At 46.8% G+C, this 27,742-nt stretch overlaps 1 protein-coding gene across 3 annotated transcripts in view; it reads left to right on the plus strand.

The window, feature by feature from the left end:
• The window catches only part of LGR6 (leucine rich repeat containing G protein-coupled receptor 6), a 121,994-nt gene that overhangs the window by 49,331 nt on the left and 44,921 nt on the right, over positions 1–27,742 (plus strand). The window lies entirely within an intron of this gene.

Genomic DNA, 27,742 nt, shown 5'->3' on the forward strand with positions numbered 1-27,742 from the left:
ACGAAAATGATGAAAACCAGGTGAAGCCCAGTAGGGGCGTGATAAGAATCGTCCTGGTAGTTAATGTTTGTTGAACACTTACTATGATACCCGGTTCTAGGCTAATGCTTAGCAGACATCACCTTTGTTCCTTGCAACAAATCTCTATAGGAGGTACCGTGATTTTCATTTTATGGAACAGAAAGTTAAGGTTTGGGGAGTTGATCACAGAATTGATAAATGGTTTGTCTGAATTCCAAGCCGATGTGTGTTCTTAACCCTGATCCTAGACTGTGCGGAAGGGCAGCTGTGAGGGATCTCAGAGGTCTGTTCCTACGGTCTTCTGCCCCACGACACTGAGGCAGACCCAGATCTGGGAACTGCGGTTCTGACCCTCACTACTCCACGTGTGGCTCACGGGCCAGCAGCACTGGCATCATGGAGCCGTGGGAGAATGTTAGCTCTCAACCTTCACTCCAGACCTAGTGACTCGGAATCTGCATTTTAACAAGACCCATCCTTTTACCTTCTAGGCAATTGGTATGCAATTAAAATTTGAGCATCACTGTTCTTTTTGTCCAGGAGCTCCTAGGGCTTGCTGCCCCTCCCTGGACCCCAGTTAAGTTGGGCCACAATCATTCTAAGCCTTCCATTCACCACCCCCCGCCCCCGGCACTGCCCACCATCTATGCAAAGTCCTCAAGCCTTAAACCACCCCCCCTTTTTTTTTGGTCCCCTGCAATCCCTTGCACATATGGGGTGGAAACACAAGGTTTGGTTGTGGACCCACCCAGAGGCAATGAGACGTACCAGATACTCTCTTGGAGGATGCAGGTGGAGACATAAAGGTTAGACTTTGAGAAGACCTTCCTGGCTATCTAAAACCACAGGGAGGGGGAAAGGCTAGAGCACTTCCTTCTGAAAGTTCCCTGGAATCACACTGCCTGCATCTGGCTGGGGGCAGGAAAGGGTTTGACCCCATCTCACTCCAATCCACTCTCTACATTTTCTGGGAGCTCACAACATCTTGTTCAAATTCCGTGCCACGGAAGCCTTAGAGTAGTCCAGAGAGGAGGTAAGAGAAGGTTCAGATCACAGCCAGGAAGAGGTGGAGAGAGCGCCCGTGTGCCTGCGGCCTGCCTTCCCCTGGCCGCACCTCTGCAACAGGCTGCCTGCTTCCCATTCCCCCAGCCTGCCGCTATCCTTCCATCCCGCCATCCCGCCATCCCGGTGAGAGAAGACTGTTCGGGGCTGGGAAAATGTGGTCTTTTCTGAGAGTCTATGAGTCATTTTCCACCCATTTATGAGCCTTTGGAGCCAAGGTGGCTGTCAGCCGCTTGCTGGAGTGTGGAAATCCACACGCCAACCGGAAAAGGCTGTGAACACACCAGGCTCCTGCTCTGGCCACCGGCAGAGGCTGCGTGGGTGGAGGCTGCCCACCCCAGACCACAGGACCTTGGAATACCCAGCTGGAAGGCGCTGTTGGGGTCAGCAGGTCCAACAGCCTCTTCTGCAGGTGAGGAAACCAAGCAGCAGAGAGGGGAAGTGACTTTCTCAGTGTCACCCAGCGAGTCAGTGGTAGTGCTGCAGCCAGCAGGAACCCAGGCCAGGCCGGCAGATGCTGTTTTGCTCTGAAAGGGGACTGTCTATTTATGAGCCTAGGTGTCATCTAGGTGGCTCTAAGATCAGTTGTTCTGGAATATGACCCCCTGGGGGACTCTCTCACAAGCCAAGGTGGCTTTTCTTCCTCGCTAGTCCTAATGCCTGTTTCTGGACTTGGAGCCCGTTCCTTCCCCTGTCACCCTTAAATAAAACAACTCAAACAAGGAGCTGGTCACGAGGACTTTGGGGACCTTGGAGGGGTCTGGGTGGTAGGGAGGGAGGAGAGAAGGCCCACGGTGCTTGGTGGGGGCGAGCTGCTCTGGGGTGGTGGCTGTTAAAAGCATGCTGAGCCTTGGTGGGGGGGCCCTGGCAGCCCGTGGAGAGGAGGTCACTTCTGTCCCCTTGTGAAGTTTGGCCACCCCAGCTCTCTCCCCAATCCCCATGCCTCCTAGAAGAAATTAACTCTTTCTCCGGGGGATTTTTCAGGGGGTCCTGCCTTAGTCACCCTGTGAGTAGAGAATGAAGCACCTTTCTGGGGCTGGAGGCCACAGAAGACCATCAGAAGAGGTGACCTTGGCCCCATGCCTCACCTCAGTGTCAAGGCAACCGTTTGGGAAAGACGGAGGGAAGAGAAGGAAAGAAAGCAGGAGATAAAAGAGAGGGCAAGAAGGAACTTTCTTTGAGTTTCTCCCATGTGACAGACATCACACCAGGTGCCTTTAACCGACTGATACTCATTCAGCAGCAGGACCACCCGTACGTTATTGAGGCTTTGCCCCAGGCCCCTTCCAGCTACCACTTTCTCTCTCTCCTCTCCTTCCAGTCCATGCCAGATGCCACCATTTTGTCCCTTCCAGTCTGGCTTCTGTGGCCCTCTCAGACCATCAGAATGGCTCTTACCAAGGTCACTGGACCTTCACCAAGTCCAGCAGGCCCCTTCCAGGCCTCACCTTACATGATCTCGTAGCAGCATATGCTAACGTTGGCCACTCTCCCTGAAGGCCTCTGTTCCCGGGGCTTCTATCCACGGAACTCAGATCTCCTGGCTCTCCCCCACCTCTCTGGCCCCTCCTCAATTTCTTTGCAGACTCCTCTTCCCCTGCCCATCCTATAAATGGTGGAGTTCTTTGGGGGCTCTTTCCTTGTCCCTCTGTTCTATCTGTTCCTCAGTTTGTCCCCCAGGAAGTTTCTTATCTGCCCGTGGACCCAGTTAGCCTACATGCTGATGGCTCTGGGTCTACCTCTCTAGCCCAGATGGGCGCATGGCTTGCCCATTGGAATCTCCAGCTGGATGAGCCAACGGTACCGCAAACTGAACATTTCCCCAAACGTTCACCATCTTCCCTCCTGTGAGTGCTCCTTCTCCAGTATTCTGTCTCAAGAAATGGCACCACCATTCATATGGTTCCCGCATCCAGGGATTTGGCAGTCATTTTTGACTCTGTCACCACTCCCACATCTCATCAGTCCCAGCGACTGTCCATCCGGATTGCTTCAGAATAAATCCTCCTGCCTTTACTCCCCTGTGCACTGTCATCTGCCCGCCATCATCCATTGCCTGGCTCGTTGCAACAGCCTCTGAATGGTCCCCTGCTTCCACTCTTTTTTAAACTTTTTTTTAATGTTTTTTTCTCAATTTATTTTTTGTGAGAGAGACAGAGCTCTAGCAGGGGAGGAACGGAGAGAGAGGGAGACACGAAATCTGAAGCAGGCTCCAGGCTCTGCGCTGTCAGCACGGAGCCCGACGCGGGGCTCGAACTCATGAACTACGAGATCATGACCTGAGTCAAAGTCGGACACTTAACCGACTGAGCCACCCAGGCGCCCCCCCTCCCCCGCTTCCATTCTGAAGTTGCCTTAACCTGTCCCCCGTGCTGCTGTCAGGTGGGTCTTAAAACGCAAATCTGAACACGTCACTCCCCTCCTTAAAAATTTTCAGGGACTCCCAGTTGCTCTACGACAAAGCCCAAACTCCTTGGCTAAGCTACCCCTGCCCTCCTCTCCCTATTTCACCCTCCCAGCCTTTGCTGGGGTCAGAGGGAGCGACTTGTAACCCTCCTAGGCTGCAGCCGGTACTCCTGCTCTTTGCTATCCCCTTTGCCTGCAACACTCCCTCCTATTTCTCCATCTGCTTGCCTGCCCAAGTGCCACTTGTCCATCAGGCCTTGGCTGAGATGTCTCCTCCTGCAGGAGGCCTTTTCTGACCCCACATGCATCCAGGGCCCCTGTGGTACAGCCAGGTACACACGGTGATGTGGCTTCGGCCGTGGGCGGGGACTCTGTGTGCGGTGTATCCACGGATAGAAGGTGTGAGCGGGGCTCTCACCCTCCATCATCAGATGGTGTGTTATTGGGGCTGCACTTTAGTACGTGTCTCAGTCTAAATACAACAGAGATGGGAAATAAACTTATTTTTTAAAAAGCCATGTCATACCTTCCAAAGCCAAGAATAACACTATTTAGCACGACCTGCTACTTAGGGTTGATCTCTGTCCCTGCAGCCCTTGTCCCTGTCGGGCATGGAGCTCTAACTGAAATAAAGAGCAGCGGCTGGGGTAACACCTCCTAAGGCTGACTACCTGGGGGGCATTCATAATTTCCGGAGCTCCAGGTGGGGGTGGGGATGAAGAGGAAACCCCGGATTCATCCCAGCCAGGGAGTCAGGAGGCTCTGTTCCCCAGCTGGGCCAGCCCCCCAGCCCCTTCCCCTTTCCTTCCTGCTTTGTCAGCTGCAGCCGACAGGAATGAGTCTGGTAGGCCTCCTCCGGGAGGCACCAGGCCTTCTGGGCCAACGCAGCTGCCTCGGCCCCCAGCCCCAGCCCCAGCCCCAGCCCCAGCCCCAGCCGCCTCCCCTGGCCCCAATTAACCTGCCTCTCAGCTGCACATCTGCTAACCTGGGGCCTGCAGGGCCTTATAGTCGAAAACCTTTCAGAACATCTGGAGAGCAGGGGAGGGGCCCACCTGGAAGGGAGAGGGGGCGGGAGGGGGAGAGGGAAAAGGGCCTGAATAGGAGAGTGTAGTCTGGTGTGTGGGGTAGGGGAGGTGGCGGGGAGGCTGGAAATAACGAAGCGGTCCCAGGATTCTTAGTTCTGTTTGTTGAGGCAGAACGGTCAGAGGCGGCGTGGCGAAGGGGGGGCTGCACCCAAGCTTCCTCCAAGCCGGCAGGTGGCACCACTTAAGTAATCCTGTTCCTCTGATCAGAAACCACCTACAGACCCCCAAGGCCTGGCTGGGGCAAATCTCCCTTTGAGTTCTGTCTGCTTTCGTGTTGGTGTCCCTGCCTTCCACTCATTCTAGCGAAGTCACTGACCCCTACCTTTCCCTAGTTCCCCAAATCTGTCCTCTTCTACCTCCAAGCTTTGGTTTAAGTTCTTTCTCAGTCAAGGACCCTTTGTTCTTTCTTTCTGCCTAGCCTTGCCTCTCTACTTCCTATCTCAGTGCGACACTCACCTCCTCCAGGAAGTCCTCCTAGACCGATTCCATCGGACTCTGAGCCCGATGGGCACATGGGGAGCACTAGGTACCCGAAGCAGGGATCCTCAATCTGCATAACCAAGAGGGCAGGAGGGAAAGCCCTAGCCAGAGCAGAGCAGGAAACATTCAGGCAGAACTCTCTTGTCTTTGCAGGACCTGGAGGAGAAGCTGATCAGAATTCAGATTTGTGGAGGGGGACAGGGTGTGGGCACAGACAATAAATACTCTTCAGATATTGTCTAGAGACCTGGTTTCAGAACTAGGGGGTTGGGACACTAAGTGGTGACCTTCTGGCAAGTCTGGAAAGTTCTGAGAAAGGGCTCCATGCCTAGCCCAGGGCAGATGGCTACCCTTCTTGGTTCATCTCTCTCCCTAGTATGACCTGACAAGTGTTCTGAATCTGACTGGGCCCAAGCTGCTCTGAGTCTGGGAAGTCCGAGGGCAGAAGGAAAGTAAGTCTCAGGGAGCATTTGCTGGCTTCCTGGCACTGTGCCAGGCACGTGCATGGGCTCTCTCACCCAACCCCTTAATCAAGACTCTCACCCGTCCAGCCTGGGAGGGGCCTGGTGGCAGAGGTCTATCATCCTCTGAGTCTCGGTTCAGTCTGGGGCTTTAGACTGTGACGACCCAGAAAATCTGTCTCCTTTCTGCTGAAAGGGTGGTGTGTGATTTTAGCTATTTCTTTGGAAATAGAGGCTGCCATTTTTTTTTTTTTTTTTTTTTTGAAGCCAGCTTTGCCATTTTCTAGATGAAGGATCACGGGCAAATTGTCTAAATGTTCCGAGCCTCTTGGTTTTGTAATCTGTAGACTGGGGAAAATAAAGTGATTGTTAGGAAGATTTATGAGAAAATGCATAGATAATGCGTAGAATCTATACCGGGTGTATCCTAAGTACACAATAAAAATGGTGTTCCTATTATTAGACTAAACTCCAGAATTGTCTCCCACAGTGTCATCACTCGCACTAGTGAGGGGACAAGAGGAGGAGGATTTGGGTAGCTCAGAGAAGCCCTGGCTGTCAGGGGCAGAGTCAGGCTCTGGGGGCTAGGCTGTGACCTTTCACCCCCTGCCAGGGTCTACTGGCAGAGAGGGATAGATTCTCCCCCACGCCTGACCCCAGGAATGGTCCCTTCAGGTGGTCGGTCACCCTGAGTGAGCATGTATCACTCATTCCATATCCCTTTCACTGTACAGATCTACGGTGAGTACCAAGTGGGAGCAGTGGCCTTCAATGAGTTTGCAATCAGGACACACAGAGCACGTTCACGAACAGTACCTGGTAGAATACGGCAGGTACAAACAAGAGGTCCAGAGTGCAGCGGGAAGGGGGCAGCTGACACCTGCTGGGCTCCTGCAAGGTCAGGTGCTGTGCCTGGTACCCCATGGCACCGAGCATCAGAACTGAGATTTCAACTCCGTATCTGTCTAACTCCTACCGTTTCGCATAGGTGAGAAGTTTGACAACCCGGTTCCTTTTTTTCTTTTTTGGTTTTATATATTTCTTTTCAAAGGGCAAAACACTGAGATAATGGACTGATTTATCTTAAAATGTTTACTAGTTTATTTTTGAGAGAGAGAGAGAGAGAGCACAAGCTGGGGAGGGGCAGAGAGAGGGAGTACACAGAATCCGAAGCCAACTCTGAGCTGTCAGTGCAGAGCCCAACGCAGGGCTCGAATCCATGAGCTATGAGATCATGACCTGAGCCAAAGTCGGACGCTTAACCGACTGAGCCATCCAGGAGCCCCCACTTAGATCATTTAAATACAAGTCCAACAGAATTACTCTGTCCAAGTCAGCAACGATGCCAAAATGTGTCCTCACTCCCAGACACTTGCCAGTATTGTCTGAGACTTCTGTCAGTGAAAACAGGGGACTGATATCTTATTCTTAAACAGCTTTCCTATCTGCAGTGTAATCTACCATTTACTGTGGACACCTTAACTTCTCCACATCCGTCTCAGCAATTTCAAACCTAAACCTATCATCCTCTGAGGCCATGGTAATCTCCACTTGGTTCCGCTAAGCAGGGGGTTTTCATAAAATGGGAGTCTACTGAGACCTTTTCTGGGTTAGTCTTGTCATAAAGACTCAACACACATAGAGAACACGGTCCTTGATTCCCTCAAACCTCCAAGGGGCAGTGTCACCATGCCGGTGGCACCGTGACTCCACCTGGAGCTTAGAGCAAGGGCAGGAAGGAGACACTGTCACTGTACATAAAGGGCCTCTAAATACACACACAAAGCTGTAGCTATCTTTCCCAAAGTGTTTAGGGCTTTGGAGAACCCACATCATCTGATTCTAATTGTGGCCACGAGGACGCACGGAGTCACCATGCTGGTAGTCTCAGCAGCCTGACAACCCAGCTTCTGAGATGAGAGGGCAGCTCCATGGTGTGTGGGGATGCCTTCCGATTGGGAAGATCAGCAAAGCTCCGTGGAAGAGACAACCTTTCCATTGGGTTTTGAAGGTAGAATAAAGGGCAGACAGGTGGAGGTAAACGGACAGCTTTTGCTGGGAGAGGAGGGGACTGAGCAAAGCATGGAGGCAGCGAATTGGAGGCACGGGAGGTGGAACACTGGCTCGGGGGCCAGGGGGGTGCGGAGGCAGGACTCGTTTCCCAAGGTTGTAGCACCACACACCAGCCTACCTGAGAGAAGACCTGGAGAGGGGGCCTGAGCCTTTGATGACCAGCCAGGGACCGCCTCGGAGGCGGTGGAGGCCACTGCAGGGTTTTAACAAATCTATGCCTTTGAGAGGGCACAGGGGACTTAGCCAAAGGGGGACAGTAAGCCGGCCAGGAGGGCACGGCCGGAGAGAACCGAGGCCGTAGCAATGGCCCTCGGGTCAAGAGGAGGAGGCACGACCTTGAGATTCCATTGCTGGGGCTTGGCGATTGCTTTGGTAGAAGATCCAGGGAAAGAAGGGACACAGAGGCAGACGTGAAGCAGGGAGTGTCCTTTCGTTGCTCACTCTCAGATCTTTCCCTCGCCAGTGCCCTTCCCCATGCAGGCTCCGCAGAGAGCTCCCTTGCTGGCCTCCCTCATCTCAGCAACTCCGGAGCCTGGGACTTAATTATACACTGACGCACTTTGTTTTTAAAAAACATGTTTATTTTTGTTCTGACTCATTGTAGAAAATTTAGAAAATACAAAAAAGTAAAAAGAAGAAAATAAAAATCACCCACAAGTCTACCACCCAGACACAATGCTTGTTAACATTTCTGTGTAATTCTGTATGAACACACATGTTCTTATAAACAGACATGCTTCCTTTGTGACATGTTAAATCTTTACAAATTATTTGGGATCTGTTTTGTTGTTTCGGCAAGATTGCACTAATATAGTGCTGATGTAATCATTTTGGATTTAAATATTTTTTTTTAATGGAGATTAATTCACGAAGCATAAAATTCACCCTTATAAAGTGGAAAGTTCAGTGGTTTTTAGCAGGTTGGCAAACCTGTACCTCCATCACACTATCTACTTCCAGGGCATTTTCATCATCCCCAAAAGAAAACCTTTGCTCATTAGCAGTTATGCCCCGTCTCTCCTTCTCCCAGCCCCTGACAAATGCTAATCCACCTTCTGTCTCTCTGGATTTGCCTGTTCTGGACATTTCATACAAATGGAATCATACAGCGCGTTGCTTTTTTGTGTCTGGTTTCTTTCAGTTAGCATGATGTTTTCAGGACTCATCCATGTCTGTATTCATGCATGTATCAGTACTTCATTTCTTTTTGTGGCTGAAAAATATTCCACTGAATGGACATACCACATTTTGTTTACCTATTCATCAAGCTGATGGACGTTGGGTCATTTCTACTTTTTAGTTATTGAGAGTAATGCAGCTATGAACATTGTGTAGACATATGTTTTCATTTCACTAGGAATATTTAACTAGGAGTGCAATTGCTGGTTCATATGGTAACTCTACGCACAAGTTTTTGAAGAACTGCCAAACTATTTTCTAAAGTGGCTGCGCCGTCTTACGTTCTCACCAGCACTGTATGAGGAAGGGGTCTGATTTCTCTACATCCTTGTCAACACTTGTTATTGTCTTTTTTGATTATAGTCATCCTCATGGGTATGAAGTGGTATCTCACTGTGGTTTTTGATTTACATTTTCCTAATGGCTAACGAGATTGAGCAGTTTTTCACGTGCTTATTTGGCAATTTGTTTATCTTGTTTGGAGAAATGTCTTCTCAGATCCTTGGCCCATTTTTGACTGGATTGTCTTTTGTTGTTGAGTTGTAACAGTTCTTTATATATTCTCGATACAGTTCCCTTATCAGATATATAATTTTCAAATAGTTTCTCCTGTTTTGTGGCTTGTCTTTCCATTTTCTTTCTTTTTTAATGTTTATTTATTTTTGAGAGAGAGAGACAGAACATGAGTGGGGGAGGGACACAGAGAGGGAGAATCCGAAGTAGGCTCCAGGCTCTGAGCTGTCAGCACAGATCCCGACGCAGGGCTCAAACTCATGACTGTAAGATCATGACCTGAGCCGAAGTTGGATACTTAACTGACTGAGTCGCCCAGGTGCCCCGGTCTTTCCATTTTCTTGATAGTGTCCTTTAAAGATTGAAAGCTTTTAATTTTGATGAAGTAAAATTTATCTATTTTTTCTTTTGTTTCTTGTTCTTTTGGCGTTATATTTAAGAAACGATAGCCTAATCCAAGGTCCGGAAGATTTATGTCCATGTTGTATTCTGAGCATCTTACAGAGTTTTAGGTCTTTGATCTGTTTTGAGTTAATTTTTGTATATGGTGTAAGGTAAAGGTCTGACTTCATTCTTTTGCTAAGTTGTTCCAACACAACATTTTCATCACCCCAAAGACTATTCTTTGAAAAGACTATTCTTTCTCCTGTTGAACTGTCTTAGCACCCTCGTTGATATCAACTGGCCATTAAAGAACGAATTTATTTTTGAACTCTCGATTTTATTCAGTTGATCTGTATGTCTATCTTTATGCCATTACTATACAGTCTTGATTACTGTAGCTTTGTAGTAAATTTTGAAGTTGGGAACTGTGAGTTCTCTAACTTTGTTCTTTTTTGAGATTGTTTTGAATATTCTGGCTCCCTCGTATTTCCATATGAATTTTAGGATCAGCTTGTCAATTTCTGAAGAAAAAAAAAAGGACACTGCGAATTTAATGAGGGTTGTGTTGAATCTGTAGATTAATTTGGAGGGCATTGCCATCTAAATAATATGAAGTCTTCTAACCCATGACTATGAGATGTCTCTCCATTATTTACGTATTCTTTAATTTCTTCCAACGTTTTATAGTTTTCAGAGCATAAATTTTGTATTTTTTGTTAAACTTACTCCTAAGTATTTTACTCTCGTCGATGTTATTGTAAATGGAATTTTCTTAATTTCATTTTTGGATTGTTCATTTTAAGTGTGTAGCAACACAATGGATTTTCATATATTGATCCTATAACCTGCCATCTTGCTATACTCATTTATTAGTTCTAATAGTTTTTTATTAGGTATTTTAATGTTTGATGGGGGAGTTCTAGTCTATTTTTCTGTTTTATTTTTCTCATCTATTTATTTTATGACATGGACTTTAGTTTTATTTTGTGAAGATGCTCCCAACCCCTGCCAAAAAAATCCCACTGGGATCTTAGTTGGAAAAACACTAAATCTATAAATTGAATTGTACACAATTTACATATTTATAAAATTTATTCCCATACAGGACTTATTTCTCTTAATTCAAAACATCTTTTATACATCCCAGTAACCTTTTGTGGTTTTTGTTTTTTCATGAAGTACCTATGCATTTCTTGCTAGAGTTATTCCACAATGTTTATTTCATTTTGTTTGTTCATGAGCTTCTTTTGGTGGTTACTAGTAATGTTAAGGAGATGCTTTCAGCATTCCATCTTCTGTTATTGTTAGAATTTAGGAAAATATGAGATGTACACATCCATTTGTATCTTGGCACTTTACTGAATTCTTTTATTAATCATAAGGGTTTTACCACTGGTTCTCTTAGATTTTGGAGGTATCTAATGTTATTTTCAGACAATAAGTATAACTTTTATTTCTGTTTTCTGCCTTATGAATTAATCAGAATTTTCAGAAGAATGATTATGATTATTAACAATTATGGCAACGAACATATTTATCTTGTTCTGGATTTTAATAGGAAAATCTCTAACATTTTCTCATGAAGTATGATGCTTGATTTTTTTAAAGTTTATTTATTTATTTTGAGAGAGAGAGTGAGAGAGAGAGAGAGAGCACACGAATGGGGGAGGGACAGAGAGAGATTCCCAAGCAGGCTCCACACCATCAGCATAAAGCCCCATCTGGGACTTGATCCCACAAACTATAAGTTCATAACCTGAGCCCAAATCAAGAGTCGGACCCACTCAACTGACTGAGCCACCCAGGTGCCCCTAAGTCTTTAAAATTAGGATTTGCGGATGTTACTGAGTGACTTTTCAGAATATATGGAGATTACATGTACTGAATCCATTATACTGTAAGAGAATTCATTATTTTAATTACCATAGTATTCTTGGGATCATTCTGTCTTCATGGTGGTAGATGGTAGATTATACTTATTGCATTATTCTGTTGCCAGTGTTATACTTAGAATATTTATATCCTAATAAAATATTCATGAATGAGAATGGTCTATAGCTTCTTTTCTGTGCTTTTATTGATAGCTTTTGCTATTAGGCTAAACTAAGTTCAAAGAGTAAATTGAGTATGAATACAGCTTTTTCTGTTCCTGCAACAGTTTATAAAGCATAGAAGTTATTTTTTACTTGAAATTTTGGAAGAACTCATTGATAAACCGTCCGGTTCCAGACCGTTTTTTGAGAAGTGGATTCTTTGATAACATTCCTCGTTTCTTCTTTACAATTAAAAATTTTGGCAGAATATGACTAGGTATGAATTTCTTTTCATTCAGTTTACCTGGAACATAATAAACATTTCTTAACAATATATTTTTTCAGCTTCAGAATGTTTTGTTTTGTGTTTCCCCCAGGTAAAGCTGTCATGCTTCTGCTCTATTCACTCTGGGTTTAATCCTCTGCAATACCTGTAGTTTTCAAGTTCAAATTCAATTCTCTCCTATTTACTCATCCTCATTTTCATAACTTTTATCTTTTATTCTGACTTCAAAGATCGGGTCTTGTATTTGTTCTCCCCATTGCTGATTCAATGTTCTGTGGTGCCAGTTCTACTCATTATTACCTACAATGCAAATCTGAATTCTGCTCTTTCAACTTTACTTTCCTTGCAACATTCCCATGTCCCACCCAGCTCCCTTTGCATTTCAGTTTGTCTTCCAAATTTATCTTTATTTTTTCCCATTTTATGCTGATGTTCTTATATCTCAGCTTTTTTTCTTCTCTGGATTTTTGCTCTTATTTCCTAGGGATCAAAATTTCTTATACATTATTGAGGATGCCAAATAAGCATCTACTTTTTCCCCCCTCATTGTAGTAATAAATTATATTCAGAGGTTTGATCTTTTCCTGGCTTTCAAGATGCTATTACCATCTTCTTGTTCTTCAGAATTAAAAAAAAGAGTACCTTAAATTTTTTTTCTGTATCTTTTGAAAACATTTAAAGAAATGTGGCAAAATACAAAAAAAAAACCCATAAAATTTATTAACATCTTAACCATATATAAGTATACAGTTCAGTAGCATTAAGTACATTCATATCATTGTGTAACCATCACTACCATTCATCTACAGACCTCTTTTCATCTTGCAAAAGTGAAACTCTATACCCATTAAACAACAATCCATGTTTCCTCCTTCCCCCTAGGCCCTGACAACCACCATTCTGAACCACCATTCAGAAGTCTATAGACTTCCTGTCTATAAATATATTACTCTAGGTAGCTCTCATGTAAGTGTGATTGACTGCCTTGTTTCACTTAGCATAATGTCTCCAAGATTCATTTATGTTGTAGAATGTGTCAGAATTTCTTTCCATTTTACAGCTGAATATTCCATTGTATTTATATACGTATATACCATATTTATTTATCCATTCATCCGTCAATAGATACGTGGATTGCTTCCACCTTTTGGCTATTGTGAATACTGCTATGAACATGGGTTAACAAATATCTCTTGGAGTTTATGCTTTTTCTCCTTCTCTTTGAATAAAGTTAATTTTATCTAGGTGCAGTGTTTGTCATTAGGGAGGTAATGTGAGTTAAATGGTTTGGTTTTCTAGCCTTTTGGTGCTAGTTCAATCAGCTTCTCAGATACATAGATGAAAAGCAGGTTGGTGTGTACAATTCCCAGGCAAATCTTTAGCATCTAAGCAGATATTCATCTAGCATAGCTCTGGTATCCTGCAGTGGAATCTTACTCCTCACCCAGTGAGTAGTTATCTGATTCTGTCAACCAAGGACTATCTGAAAGGCTAAACCGGTAGTTTGCTAGCCTGGCTGAACATTAGAATCACTGGAGGAAATTTTGAATGATAATATGTCTAGGCCCGAACTAATTGACTCGGGAATTCTGGAGGTAGGCCTAGGCACCATGGTTTAAAGAAGCTCTTTAGGTGATGCTACTATGGAGCTCTGTCTCAAGATGCATGACTACTAAGGCTGCCCTCCATCTGCCACAGGAGGGTCCTTTCATTGGGGAAACTCACCTCCCAGGATGAAGGTGCCACTTCCAGTCCTTACCTTCCTGCCATGTTATTTTCAGGGAGTTGAAATCTCTGGATAAATATAAAAATAGGGGTTAGGGTGGTGGTGGTGGATGGCACATTTGCTACCTCAAGTGTTGCTTTTGGTTAAAGTCGAAGTTTTCATCATGTCTTTCTGTGTCTTTCATCATGTCAAGTTTTTCTGTGTCTTCGCAGGTGTTTTAGTGAGAAGGTGGTTAAGTTTTCCTCCATTTGAACTGAAAACAACTTAAGTGTGTTTTACTTGTTTCTTTCATTTCTCTCCTAGGCTAAAGGAGAGGGATTATGGCTAGTCTCTCCGTGTCAGTGATCTTAGCATGGATTCAGGGTACAGTAAGTACTTACAGATCAATCAGGAAAGACTGAGAAGATGATGCATATAGGAAGGACCAGCACCATGAGGGGTTAGGTCAGGAGGCTCTTGAAGGAGTTTAAGTAGAGCTTTGAAGAGAGGAGGGAGAAGCATATTTCAAACAGTGGCACCAACCTTGGAAAAGAAGAGAGATGAATAAACCATGAGCTCCAAGACAGGGAGGTAGGTAGAGAAGTATATTTCCCAGATGAAATGGAGAGTGGGAGACCTTCTGAGAAATGAGGCTAGTGAGAGAGTCAACCCAGGGAAGGAATCCTGAAGCTCATGCTTAAACGGTTTAGAGTTTACCAGAGCCATGGATGACTGATGAAGAGAAAGACTAGACCACAACATGGTGGTGGAGGGGTGGTGGTTCTCTAGTCTATAAGGATGGATAGATGGGTGGATGGATGGATGGATGGATGGATAAATGGATGGATGGATGCATCAGTGGACAGATGGATGCACAGATAGATGAATAGATGGATAAATAGATGGATAGATTGATGGGAAGTAGAGACGTTGGGGAGGAGAGGATTGATACCACATATCTATAATCTCCCTAGTTCTCATACTGGTCCATAAAGAGCCTTGGAGCCCCTAGAAATGAGGAAAGAAAAAATAGACTATGGGAAGGACTGGAACCCTGTGTTAGGGAAACCAGATATGATATAGACTTTTTTCCCTTCCTTCTTTTTTCCCTTCTTCCCATGGTACATTTAGAAGTATTAACATGTGGCTTGGTTTTCCCTGGTACCTATTACCACAGAGTCTGCTTGGATGACTTTTAAGTATCTTCAGAGTGCTGGGATGTTGCTTATATTCCCTAAACCTCTGACATCACTGCCCCCTCTTTGGAGAGGCAAGCTGGGAAAATCCCCATCTGCATCTTCCTCCACCAACCACAGTGCCTTTTGCCAAGGGCAGCCATCCAGGCCCCAGGCAACCACAGGATCCAGATCTCAAACACATCCCAGGAAGCCCAGGAAGGTCCCCAGAAGCCAGCCTGATGTCTGGAATCCAATGGCTAGAGGCTGGGGGATGGATAGGATGGCTTTTTGTGGTCCCCACCCGAGGATTCCGGGATCGTCACCCACAAAGTTGGCTTTCTGCCCAGATCTCTAGGTCTATGTCTTCTGGGGAAGCTCATAAAGACTATACACAGAGTCTTCTCCCTGACTCCCTCCTGGAGGGCTGGTAATTATTTTTATATATTGCTGCCAATTAAAACACAAGGAATGGCTTGGAGGAATGCTCAGGTATCATCCTTTGATGTATACAAAGGAAATGCTTTCTCTGCCTCCTGGGGTTCTTGCACATCCATCAATTCTCCTGACAGATGGAGAGAAAGGGTGATTTGGGCATTAGCATAGCCTGGAGAACGAGTTGAAATTGCCTTCGTTTTAATATCCCACCTTTGATCTGTTGAAAGGCTGACAGTGAGAGGGGAGAGATCTTATTAGGTGGCATAAATCAGAACTGATGAAATCACTTTCCTCCAATAAACTCAGACCTTCCCCTGCGTAAGGGAGAAGGAGGAAAAAGCATTGCTGTATCTCTAAGCTGCCCTTTGCCCTTCAATCATGAGCAGAAGCACGAAGATTAATTGAAGGCTCCATCGCCCCCCCCCCCCCCCGCAGGGAAGCTTGAGTTCTCTAAGTTTCTGGTGGCTCAGTCATGGTCCTCTGCTCCCCATGCTCTCTGTCACCATGGGATCCATCCATCCCCCCAGGAGTGTTTGGGTTCCAACTCCCAAGAGTTTTAGTTTCTGGACTCTCAGAAGTTGTGCACACCCTGTGAGGGCCTGGTAATGGGTTCTGGGTATATAAAGGCATGGCTAGGACCCAACGGGTGGGACCCAACTGTTGGACTCTGCCAGAAATGGCTCTTGGAGACCAAGCTCTTCATAAGGCCTCAGCCAGCAACATAGGGAGAGAAGCAGACATCTTCCTTTGTGGGGCCTCTGGGGAGCTATCCCCATGGCACTGTCTATGGGTCAGTGGTTAATGAATGCCTTCTTTCAGGTGAATAAGGGCAGGAGATAAGTAAATGCTGGACTCAAAGCCAAACACCTTCTTTGGCTCTGCCATCTCTTCATTCTCTGACCTTGGATGATCACCCCTTTTCTCTTGGTTGAGTGTGGTCCCTTTCAGCTCCCACTTCTATGACTGGTTTCTCAGCAGGCAGTTCTCTGAGCAGTGCTGGAAGCACTCATGACTTCATCAATAAACAAACAAACAGATTGAATGCCCACTGTGGGCCAGTTTCAGGGAAAGAAAGGACAAAGCCCATGCCTTCAGGGCACTTCCAGTCTAATGGAGAGAAAAGCCACTTAAGTGGGGCTTAGTAAAGTTGTTCAAAGGTCCAAAGTTGGCCTTAGCCTTTCTCCCACCTAGACTGATCATCCCTCCCAGCTCTTTCTGGCCCAAAGCTCTTGCATTCCAAGTCTGTGTTCCATTTCCAGAAGTTTCTCTCAAAAAGCTGTTCTCCATTAAAAGACTACCTAATAATACTTGCCAGATTGAAAAAAAAATCGTTAATAGGCAACTTCTACACTTTAAGAAGGAACATTGTCCAATAGGTAGAATTGTAGTCATCTTGAAATGCTTGTGGATCATGGGAGTGGGGATTGGCTGCCCTAAGCCTCTGCATGACACCACATGCTTATAAGTTGGCCTGCTCAGTAAGCCCCTGTCTTGGGTACACAAGGATACAACACAGAAGACTTGTCCAAAGAAGGCATACACATCTAGAAGGACAGAGTAAGAAAGACACTTAAAGCTAACCCTCCCTTTTCAGGTGAAGAAACTGAACGCAGAGAGGGGAAAGAGACCTATCTGAAGTCAAGAGCTCTGTGATTCCATAGGACAAGATCTTTGCCAGCATCCCTTCCCCAACCAGAGTTTTGTTTCTCAACCATAGTTGAGAAAGGCCTAAGCCATCTCAATGCCTACAAGTTAAAGTTCAGATTCATAAAGCCCCCAAGAACCAGCACATTTCCTTCCCAACTACCTTTCCCATCTTACCCAAGCCCTTGCTCCTGGCACACACAGCTGGTTCACATGTTGTACTTTGGTCAGCACCTTGGCACAGCACACACTCCTTTCTGTGCTCAAGATGCCTGTTCCCTTGTCCACTTGGTGGAAATTCAGTTATTCCTCAAGGCCCAGTACAAATGTACCTCTTCTGGGAAACCTGTCCTACCTTCCCTTCCTTGGGTGACTAACTCACACCCTTCTATTTGTTCCCCCAACTCTTGGTACACACCACACACAGATTCTCTCTCTCTCTCTCTCTCTCTCTCTCTCTCTCTCACACACACACACGCACTGCATCACCATTGGTTGTTTATTTATTCATCTTCATTACTAGACTGTAAGATCCTTCAGTCAGGCATTCATGCCTGTATCCCTAATGTCTTGCATTGAGCCTGACTAATTTCTTTTTTTTTTTTTAATGTTTATTTATTTTGAGAGAGAGAGAGACAGAGAGAGAGAGAGAGAGAGAGCTAGCAGGGGCAGGGCAGGGCAGGGAGAGAGGGAGACACAGAATCTGAAGCAGGCTCCAGGCTCTGAGCTATCAGCACAGAGCCCGACGTGGGGCTTGAGCTCACGAACCACGAGATCATGACTTGAGTCAAGATCAGACGCTCAACAGACTGAGCCACCCGGTGGCACAGTGCCCCGAGCCTGACTAATTTCTTAAGGCTGTGTTGTCCAGTATGGTAGCCACTGAGCACATGTGTCAATTAAAATTAAGTAGATTTTAATCTACTCAATGGTAGATTGCTCAATGGTGTTGCTCAGCCACACCAGCCATATTTAAACTGTTCAATAGCCACGTGTGCCTAGTGGCTACCATTTTGGATATTGTGGATATTGAACTTTTCTCTCATGTCAGAAAGCTCTGTTAGACAGTGTTGTCTTAGAAAGTTACAGCACCCAAGTTGGAGGAATCATGGGTCTGGGGAGTCCTTAGCTGCCCAGACTACATATATGTCAGTGCCTTGCACAGAGAAGGTGTGTGAAGGAAATCTCCTACAGGTGGGTCTGGCGTTCAATCACTTGGGTTTGAAGCTTGGTTGCTATTTCTAGTGTAGACACACTGCCAACACCTTTTCTGACTATAGCCCCAAGTTATCAGCTGTCTAAGAGCATCTGCTGGACTATTCTCCTTAGCTAAGAGATTTCTTTGTGTTTGTTTTTTAACTTTTAATTTATTTTTTCTTAATTTACATCCAAATTAGTTAGCATATAGTGAAGCAATGATTTCAGGAGTAGATTCCTTAGGGCCCCTTACCCATTTAGCCCATCCCCCCCTCCAGTAACCCTCTGTTTGTTCTCCATATTTATGAGTCTCTTCTGTTTTGTCCCCCTCCCTGTTTTTATATTATTTTTGTTTCCCTTCCCTTATGTTCATCTGTTTTGTCTCTTAAAGTCCTCATATGAGTGAAGTCATATGATTTTTGTCTTTCTCTGACTGACTAATTTCCCTTAGCATAATACCATCCAGTTCCATCCATGTAGCTGCAAATGGCAAGATTTCATTCTTTTTGATTGCTGAGTAATACTCCGTTGTATATATATACCACATTTTCTTTATCTGTTCATCCATCAATGGACATTTGGGCTCTTTCCATACTTTGGCTATTGTTGATAGTGCTGCTATAAACACTGGGGTGCATGTGTCCCTTCGAAACAGTACACCTGTGTCCCTTGGATAAATACCTAGTAGTGCAATTGCTGGGTCATAGGGTAGTTCTATTTTTAGTTTTCTGAGGAACCTCAATACTGTTTTCCAGAGTGGCTGCACCAGCTTGCATTCCCAAGAGATTTCTTTTCATGGAATGGAAAGGGCCTTTCAGGACAAGCACTGACATATTGCCAAGGGGAAGGCTCATCAATAAACCTGGGCTGAGCGGTGTCTACTTCAAGGTGAAGAGCTTTGGCTCAAGGATTGTCTAGGTTCTCTCTTCCCTCCCCTGACCTTTACCATCCTAGACAGGAATAAAAGTTGTTAGCTGAGGCAAAGGGTGGACTTGCCTAGCATTCACTTCCTGCAGCCCCCGTGAGCTAGGGGATCAGGATGATGGGGCAGCCTGAGGTCCGGCAGGACATGAGCAGCATTGGAAAGACTTGTAGAATTATGTGGCTGGCCCTGGGCCCCTCTGTTCTATGCAGCTGAGGGATATGAGGCGTTTACATCAGAGTTCCTGGCCTGACAGTCTTGGAAAACTCAGTTTGCTTTCCCTTGGTGCCTCACACCCCTCCTGTCTGTACCTTTTCTGATTTCCTGGGGCCTGTGCCCCAAGAGCCTTACTTTTTCATAAGGAGAACTTGGAATTCTGCACTAGAGACAGACTCCCAACTCTCTCCCCGCCCTCTGCCTTCACCCATCCCTCCCAATCCAATCCCAACATGGGAGCCTCAGTGATCTTCCTAAAATGCCAATTTAACCTGTGACCCACTATAATCTGCCCCTTTGCAGCTTTCATTGTCTCATCTCTGGACCCTTCTCACTCATGTGTACACCATTGACTATTCACCGGACACCCTCCCTGCCTCTGTGGTTTTGCCCTTTCTGCTCCTTTGGACTTGCATCCCCTTTTCTAATACTGCCTCTTAGGAAAACTCCTCCTCCTCCCTTGGGAGCTAGCTCAAATGCCACCTTCTCCGTGAGGTCTTCTGGATTTCTCACAGACAGAAAGAGTGGGACCCAGCTTCCTGAGCATTTTCTATACACTTGACTGAAGTACGTATAGCTGTGGGTTTAAAGCCACAGGCTTTGGAGTCAAACAAATGGCTTCACCTCCATGAGCCTCCTTTTCTGCATGTAAGACGCAGGTAATAAGATTCCTACTCCATCGGAGTGGGGTAGAGATTCAATATGAAAATATATGTAAGATGCCAAACACAGCTGGCAATCAGCTAACTCTCAATAAATGTTAGCTAAAGAGTTTATATTGTTTTTATTAAATAATAAATAGTCTGAGAGCTTCTCTGGAGAGGGACTATGTGTTATACTATTTGAATCCCAGAACTGAGAACAATACTGGCCTAACAGTAGGTATTCAGTGAATGTTTAGTGGATTTAATCCAATCCACCGGATTGAATTTTTTAATCCTTTTTGATTGAACTAAATCCAATCCGACTGAATTCAAGACCAAAGGAATGACAGTGATTGAGTTGAGACTAATGTAATGAGGGGGCATTTCAGGCAACCCCGTGGGTAGTGGGGAAATATTTGGGGGTAGCAGAGACCTTACAGGGTCCCTCATGGAACCACAAAGGGCCTTCACAGGAGGCAGGCTGTGGTCTCTACAAAGGGAGCCTGGGAGGGTGTCAGTGTGTCTCAAGGTAAAGTCATCTGAGTACTGGGGCCAAGCTGGTTGAGTGTGCCTGGTCCCCAGATGCACGAGCCCTCCATAAGCAGGGCCAGAGCATTCTATGGGCAGGGAGCACCCCCCATACACACTGTTAGAGCCTCATGGCCCTCCATGCGGAGGCTGGTGGCTGGCACTTGTGGCTGGTGCTGGGGCCTGCTGCCTGTGGAAGGCCCTGGAGCACCTCCTCGCCACTCTGCAGGTGCCAGCCTGCTCTCTGCTGGAACCCTCACCTTCCCTGGCAGGCTTTCCGTCAGGGCTGTTGGTCCCTCCAGGCAATGATCGGCTCCCACATGGAATATTTTCCCCACAGAATAACCATTTCCATAGTGGCTGCTTTTTGTTCTTTTTTCACTTTCAATATCCTCCCCCTTCTACCCTGCCTTTACTCCACTCCAGCCAGAGCCTGAGAGGCTCCCTGCCCCTGTACTGCCCCCTTGTCCTGCTGAAAGTCACCTCTGTGCCTGTATGTGCTGGGGATGGGGACTGGGGCTTTTGAGGTGAAAATCCAGACTGGGTTTTGCTCAGAGCAGCTAGTTGACAACTGGGTGCCAAATAGACAGTCCTTGTCCTCAAGGTACCTCACCCCCAACCTCTTCCTTACCCTCATACTCACAATCAGAAATTGAGAACAGAAGGTCTGGCCCACAGCTTTTGAGGGTTTCTGAGCTCAGGAGCAGTACTGGCTTCGTGGGCATGTGGCCTGTGCAGTTATTCAGGACTTTGGCTCAAAAGATTTAGTGCTCTGCTGTTGCCATCTTGAAATTCTCTCTCTTTTTAAAAAATGTTTATTTATTTTGAGAGAGGGTAGAGAGAGAAAGAGGGGGAGAGAGAGAATCCCAAGCAAGGTCTGGGCTGTCATTACAGAGCCGGACATGGGGCTCCATCTCATGAACCATGAGACCAGGACCTGAGCCAAAATCAAGAGTTGGATGTTCAACCTACTGAACCACCCAGGCGCCCCGCCATCTTGAAATTCTTAATCATTTTTGAATAAGGGTTTTCCATTTTCATTTTGTGTCTATCCCAAGCCCATCTTACTGGGGAAGGCCTGCATTGTGAACAGCTTCAAGCAGAGAAGCAAGTAGCTAGGTAGGAGTGAGAGTTGGGGCAGAGAAGCACCACCAAACTCAGTGAGCCAGTCACAGGATGAAAGCTGTCTCTGAACTTCTGAAATGGCACCTTGGCCCTCCTCTCCTTCTCTGCAAAAACCTGATGGGCTGACAAAGGAAAGGGATACTCCAGAGCCTAAGATAGGCTGTGGATACTTTCTTAGGATGGGGGACCACATCACGGAAGGGACCCTAGAAACACAGATTCTGTCTAGATAGATGAGAAACAATAGTCTTCCCTGAATGTCCCCAGCCTTGTGGAGCCTACTTCAAGCCCATCTATCTTCACGGATCCTGGTTTCTAGATTCTCTTTGCTCCTAAGGATCTTGTCCTATAATCACCATAGCCTCTCATATCACATGGCTCCAGCCTGGAGAAAGGACTCAAGTCACACATGACCTGAGTGTAATAGAACAGAAAGACCCTTGCTTTCTTCTCCCTGCTGGCCTCTTTATCCTCCCCTGGGACACGCTGACCTTTAGATTCAAAGCCAGCCTGTGTTCAGGGAGCAGGTACTATGTGACAGGCCCTGAGCTTGGAACTTCACATTCATGATCCCTTTTAAATGAATACCTGGTGACATCTGTGGATCAGCTGGTGGTCCACTAGGAGCCCTGAATCTGTCCCTCTAGTCTTGTATGTGACTAAGATCTGGTAAGAAATAAGATGGATTAAAGAAGGAAATTCCAGAAAGAATCCATTAGGTCAATCTAACGCCCTATGGGCTGTAAGGGACTTTGGTTTCCAGATATAAATATGCTTCCTGCAGCTGAGAGAGGTGTGTATCTTTCTGTCATCCTATCCTTTTAGGGAAGCCAGGCTGATGGAAAGAAGTAGAAAGAAGCCCTGAGTTTGAGTCCCAGCCCTGCTACTCCCTTTGGGCATTTCTCTTTATCTCTCTGGGCTTCAGGTTCCTTATATAAAATGAGTGAGGTTGCCAGGCTCCTTTAGGCTGATATAATGTGGTTCTGAGTTTACACCATTGTCCTTCTGGGTCACTGTCAGTGAGCAACTTCTTGCTGTCTAACCCAAATATCTTCTGCTGCTACTTGCTTCCTGTTAGGTCTTTATCTCCTTTTAGTCCAACAGGACCAGGCCCCCAAGTCGCCAGCTCTCTGGAATGTCCTATGGCCAGGTGACTTTCAGACCACCTGCTCCTTGGGACTTGGACTTGGAGGGAAGGGCCCCCAACCTTCACTTAAGCTTTTCCTGCCCCCTTGCCTGCCTCAGCCTCAGCTCTGGGTCGGGGGAGTGTGATAAGCCCTAGAAAGGTTAAATTGTTTCTGCAGAGCCCAAGCAAGCCCAAACTGGCCTGTGAGGTCCCAGCGAATCTGCCCTATTGCCGCAGGTAAGAATTATAGTCAGGAATCATTCAAGCAGGCTAGGCCCACGTGGGAGAAAGAGAAGGGCTGTTGGGGGTTGTTGATTTTATTCCAGAGCTTAATTGGTATAATTGCTCTTTTCTTCCTGCCAAACCAGAGTCCGTCTGGATTGGCCCTCCCACCTGCGGATGGGGAACAGCTCAAAAAGTCCATTAGTCCCAAATGGAGAATTCTGCTGGTTGCTTACAGGTTCCTTTGTCTCCCACCCAGATGCACGGGAGCCTGGCCCACTTGCCCTAGAGGGACCTCAGGACAGCCTGAACCCTGACTCAGGGGGGTCAGGCAGCTTCCTCAGACAGCACCCATCCTGCCAGATCTGAATTTATGTTTAGGGTGAGCTGGGGGTCCAGGCACATCACTCAGGCCAAGGTAGGCTTGGGCTGGGATGTGGACCCAGCATAGCGTTGCTGGATTTAGCAAATAAAAAGACATGTTGACCATTTAAATTTGAATTTCTGATAAATAACAAATAACTTTTAGGATAAGTATGTCTCAAGTAATATGTGGGTTGGAGCCCAGGTAAACCTGAATTTCAGATACAGGGAGAGAGTGGAAGGGACTTCTTGGGGGGCTCCCCAAAGTTCAGAGGTCCCTGAGGGAGGGAGGGTATGTCCCATAAGAGGAGAAGGAGGAAAATAGAAGCCAGTGCTGCTCCATTTTCTTCCCTGCTGCCTCCCGCACTCCGCTCTGGGCTCCTCAGGAAGCCCACCTCAAAGGGGGTGCTCTGTCCACACAGCCAAACCCACCAGGAGGATCCATAATTGCCAGATTCCCAGTTTCTCCCTTGGGCCCCCAGGGCCCCTGTGGATAGCCTCCTTGTTAGAAGGAAAGGTAATTCTGGGTAGCAGGCCTCAAATGGGGTGTTTTGTCTGCATTTAACCTCAGTCTCTGAGATGAGCAGGTAGTCAACTTATATAGCTGAAGAAAACAACCCAAAAGTGTTAAGAGAGGGGCTTTGTGACTAGATCTGATGGCTAAGCTCACACTTCCTTCCTGCTCACGAGAGCCCCTGGGTTAAAGTCACCACATAAAATAGGAATATTGCATGGGACTTACTAATTTTAAAAAGTTATTCCTTGTGGGTGTGCTTCGGTGGCTCAGTTAAACATCTGACTCTCAGTTTTGGCTCAGGTCATGATCTCACTATTTCGTGAGTTCAAGCCCCGTGTTGGGGAGAGAAAATCTGCTTGGGACTCTCCCTCTCTCTCTCTCTCTCCCTCTCTCTCTACTTCTCTCCTGCTCACATTGTCTCTGTCTCCCTCCAAATAAATAAATAAACATTAAAAAAAATTTTTTTAAGTTATTCCTGTGTATCTGAAATTCGGGTTTGCCTGGGCTCCAATCCACATATTACTTGAGACATACTTATCCTCAAAATTATGTGTTATTTGTCTGAAATCCAAATTTAAATGGGCAACCTGTCTTTTTATTTGCTAAATCCAGCAACGCTATGCTGGGTCCACATCCCAGCCCAAGCCTACCTTGGCCTGAGCGACGTACCTGGATTCTGCTCACCCTAAACACAAATTCAGATCTGACTGATTTCTTCCACGTGTTCATCCCACCTTCTTCATTTGTCAGTTTGCTTGATTTCCCTCTCTGGCACGTCCCTGTCCCCAGGTATCAGGAGCAGGGTTTCAGGCACCTTCCTTCTAACATGCTCCACCACCCCGCTCCAAGAGATCTACAAGCCCAGCTGGGAGAGGAATTCTCTCCAATAGAGCAGAAAGGGGCCCCGGGGGTTCATCCAGCCCAGCCCTTTCCTGGGGAAGTATCATCCTGAGCCAGGCTTGTGCTTGGCCCAGCCTGGTAGAAGTGACCCCTCTCGGACCCTCCTGCCTCTGGGTTGCACAAAATGCAGGAGGTGGAGTAATTAGGGCCATAGGTTACATGTGAAAGTGTGCACATGTGCATGCATGGGCACACGTGTGTACTCACACATATGCATATGCATGAGAGGTAGCTTCCAAATGCCGCCAAAGCCACAGGGTAAGAGACGGTTTCCCCCCTGCCCTGCCTCAGCGCCACTTTCTGTCTGCCGCATAGCACCTTCCCTCTGTCCATAAACCCGGGGCCATTGTCTACCAGGGGCTCGGTCATGGCCTCTGCCCTGATTCTCAGGCTTTGTCAAATAGAGCAGCAGGTTCCCGCCCTCCTCATGCCCCCCGGTACCAGCATCACACGGCGGTGAGGCACATGGCTTTTGGCACCAGACAACCTTGGTTGGAACCCCAGCTCTGTGGCTCACTAGCTAAGGGACCCTGGGTGGCTTCATCTCTCTGTAAAATGGGGCTAATCAGACCTATGTCGTGGAATTGCTACAAGAGCATAGATCACACACTTGCACCTGGCGTATGACAAGGTCTCAGTAAGCAGAAGCATCGGTTGCTATTGGTGTCACACTTGTCACTATAGGATTGCTCCCAGCCCAAGGCTTTAGAGAGAGAGGGAGCACCCCCACCTTGGGGATTCAGGCCTCCTGGGTCTGTTCTACCCTTTAGGTAAGCAGTGGCAGAGAGCAGGACGCAGACCTGTCTGACAAGCCATGCCCTAGCTGTCCTGGTCCCCTTAATCCAGTGGGTTGTTGGGCCTTATTGATTTGACTTCCTAAAGATGTCTGAAATCTGTGCCCACTTCCCCCATCCACATTGGCCCTGTGTTGTCCTGCTTTGAGGCCTTCACTCATGATACCCCGCTTTCTACCTTTCCTTGTCTGAATCTTACCTTTTCTTAAGTCTCTCTCAAAGGTCACTCTGCCTGTGTAGTTCTAAGATTCAGGGCTTGGCTGTCTGTCTGTGGTCTCTGAGAAAGCTGGGGCCAAGATGCTGCCCTCACTGAGAGGAAGTAAGTAGGGTAGTGGCATTCTGACGGGGTGCTAAGAAGACCCCTGGAATTGCTGGATGACTTTGTTGTGACAGGGAACCTGCCAGGCCAGCAGCATACTCTCCCGAGTCAGGAGCAACAGGGGTCACCATCAGGAGAGGACACTTTTTGGGACTGAATACCAGAGGGGCAAAATTTACTTCTCAAGCTTTATGGGTATGGCTATCCCTTTCTGGACCAGGAGGTTGTGTAAAGCAACTATCTCTTTGCCTGTCTTCCAGCCTCCAATATGGCCCTTCTCCTATACCAACAAGGTCAACAGAGGAATCTCTCTGAAACAGAAATCTGGCCATTCTTCCTTCGCTTTAAACCCTTCAGTGGCTCCCTGTTTCCCTGAACATAGCATTGCTCACAGGGCCCAGCAAGCTCTGGCTCCACCCACCCAGCTAGCTCCACCTTACACTTTTCTCTCCTGTTTCCCCTCTCTCCCCTCCTGCAGCCCTACCTGACCACTTTCAGTCTCCTACAACGCTGCACCCTCAATTTCCCATATGTCTTTGCCCTGCTTGGAATTCTTTTCCCCATCTCCTCCCCTGACCGGTTCCTCCTTGGCCACCAGGTCTGCATGTAAACATCACTTTGTCCGGGAGGCCCTTCCTGAGGCCCACACACCTGTGCTTCCCCCGTATCACTGCACTCTGAATATGGCTGACTTTCCCACTGGATTGTAAGCTACATAAGGAAGCACAGGGACACTGTCTTCTCGGCAGCTGATACTAATCCAATGTTTCCTAAACCTGTCTGTGCAAAGAAGCATCTAGGGTGTTCTTTAGAAACAGATTCCTAGGCCCCACCCCAGACCTTCTGAACTAGACTACCCTGGGGAGGGGCTTGGGAGTCTGTATTTTCATAAGCTTCCAGTCAGTCAGACCATTAAGGGTATGGTGACCACCATTGGTATAGACTATATCTGGAGTGACATGCCTTGCCAGTAGAGGGCACCTACTGAAAGGTTTTTGGTCCCGTCAGGTGAGGTTTCATGTGGGTGGGAGGTCTTTCCTAATCACAGCTTTCAAGGACTATCTCAGTCAGTTTGCTTTTCCATCTAAGGAATTGGACAGCATTGGCCTGTCCACCATTCCCCTTGATGGTAAGCCAGGGAGTGTCTCCAAGTGGCGCTTAAGATGTTTGGCAAGAAGAGCACTGGTGAAATGGCTTAGGGAAGAGATAGAAGCACTTCTGGACCTTCCTCTGCACACCCTGAACTCCCAGTCACATCAATTGTCCTTTAGGTTCAGGATTAGGGAATCTTAGTGCCTTTGTGGACAAAGGCTGGGTTTCAGTGACTTAGGTGCCATATACCGTGTGGGAGAACCATGCCTCAAGGCAAAGCCTCCCTTCAAGATAGAAAAGTCTAGGAGTAGACCAATGGTCACAGGCCAGCTTGTCTGGTCCCCATGGGACCAACCACCCAGGGTGATCCGATTTCAGCCCAAGAGACCAGGAGGCAGAAGACAGTAGCATATTGGTAAAGGACATCACGTATGGGATACACCTGTAAAAAGCTAAGATGGGCTTGCCTTGCTGGGCTGAACTTCTAGATCTTTTAGAATTTACATTAGAAGTTCTTATGAAACCTAGGAATCTCTGGTTTTGCACAGACAAGATCACCACCATCTGTTCACCTGTTCTGAAAAGTAGCATATCAAGGACTTCAACTGTATTATATAGGGACCTCCCATAGGTAATCACCTGAGCAAGAAGCCCCAGGACCTTGTCAGGAGCTTCATATACTAGGAGCAAATGATACTAGGGTTGGGTGACAGGGAGTGGCTAGTGTCTTTGGGGAGGCATTTTCTTTGCTTAGGTCCAGAGGGAGAAGATTTCCCTCTGCAAATGGTGGGAGCATCCCCACTATATGACCTTGAACCGGACAGGGTTGGGA

This window comes from Neofelis nebulosa, chromosome 15, assembly GCF_028018385.1.
Source record: "Neofelis nebulosa isolate mNeoNeb1 chromosome 15, mNeoNeb1.pri, whole genome shotgun sequence".
Classification (NCBI taxonomy): domain Eukaryota; kingdom Metazoa; phylum Chordata; class Mammalia; order Carnivora; family Felidae; genus Neofelis; species Neofelis nebulosa.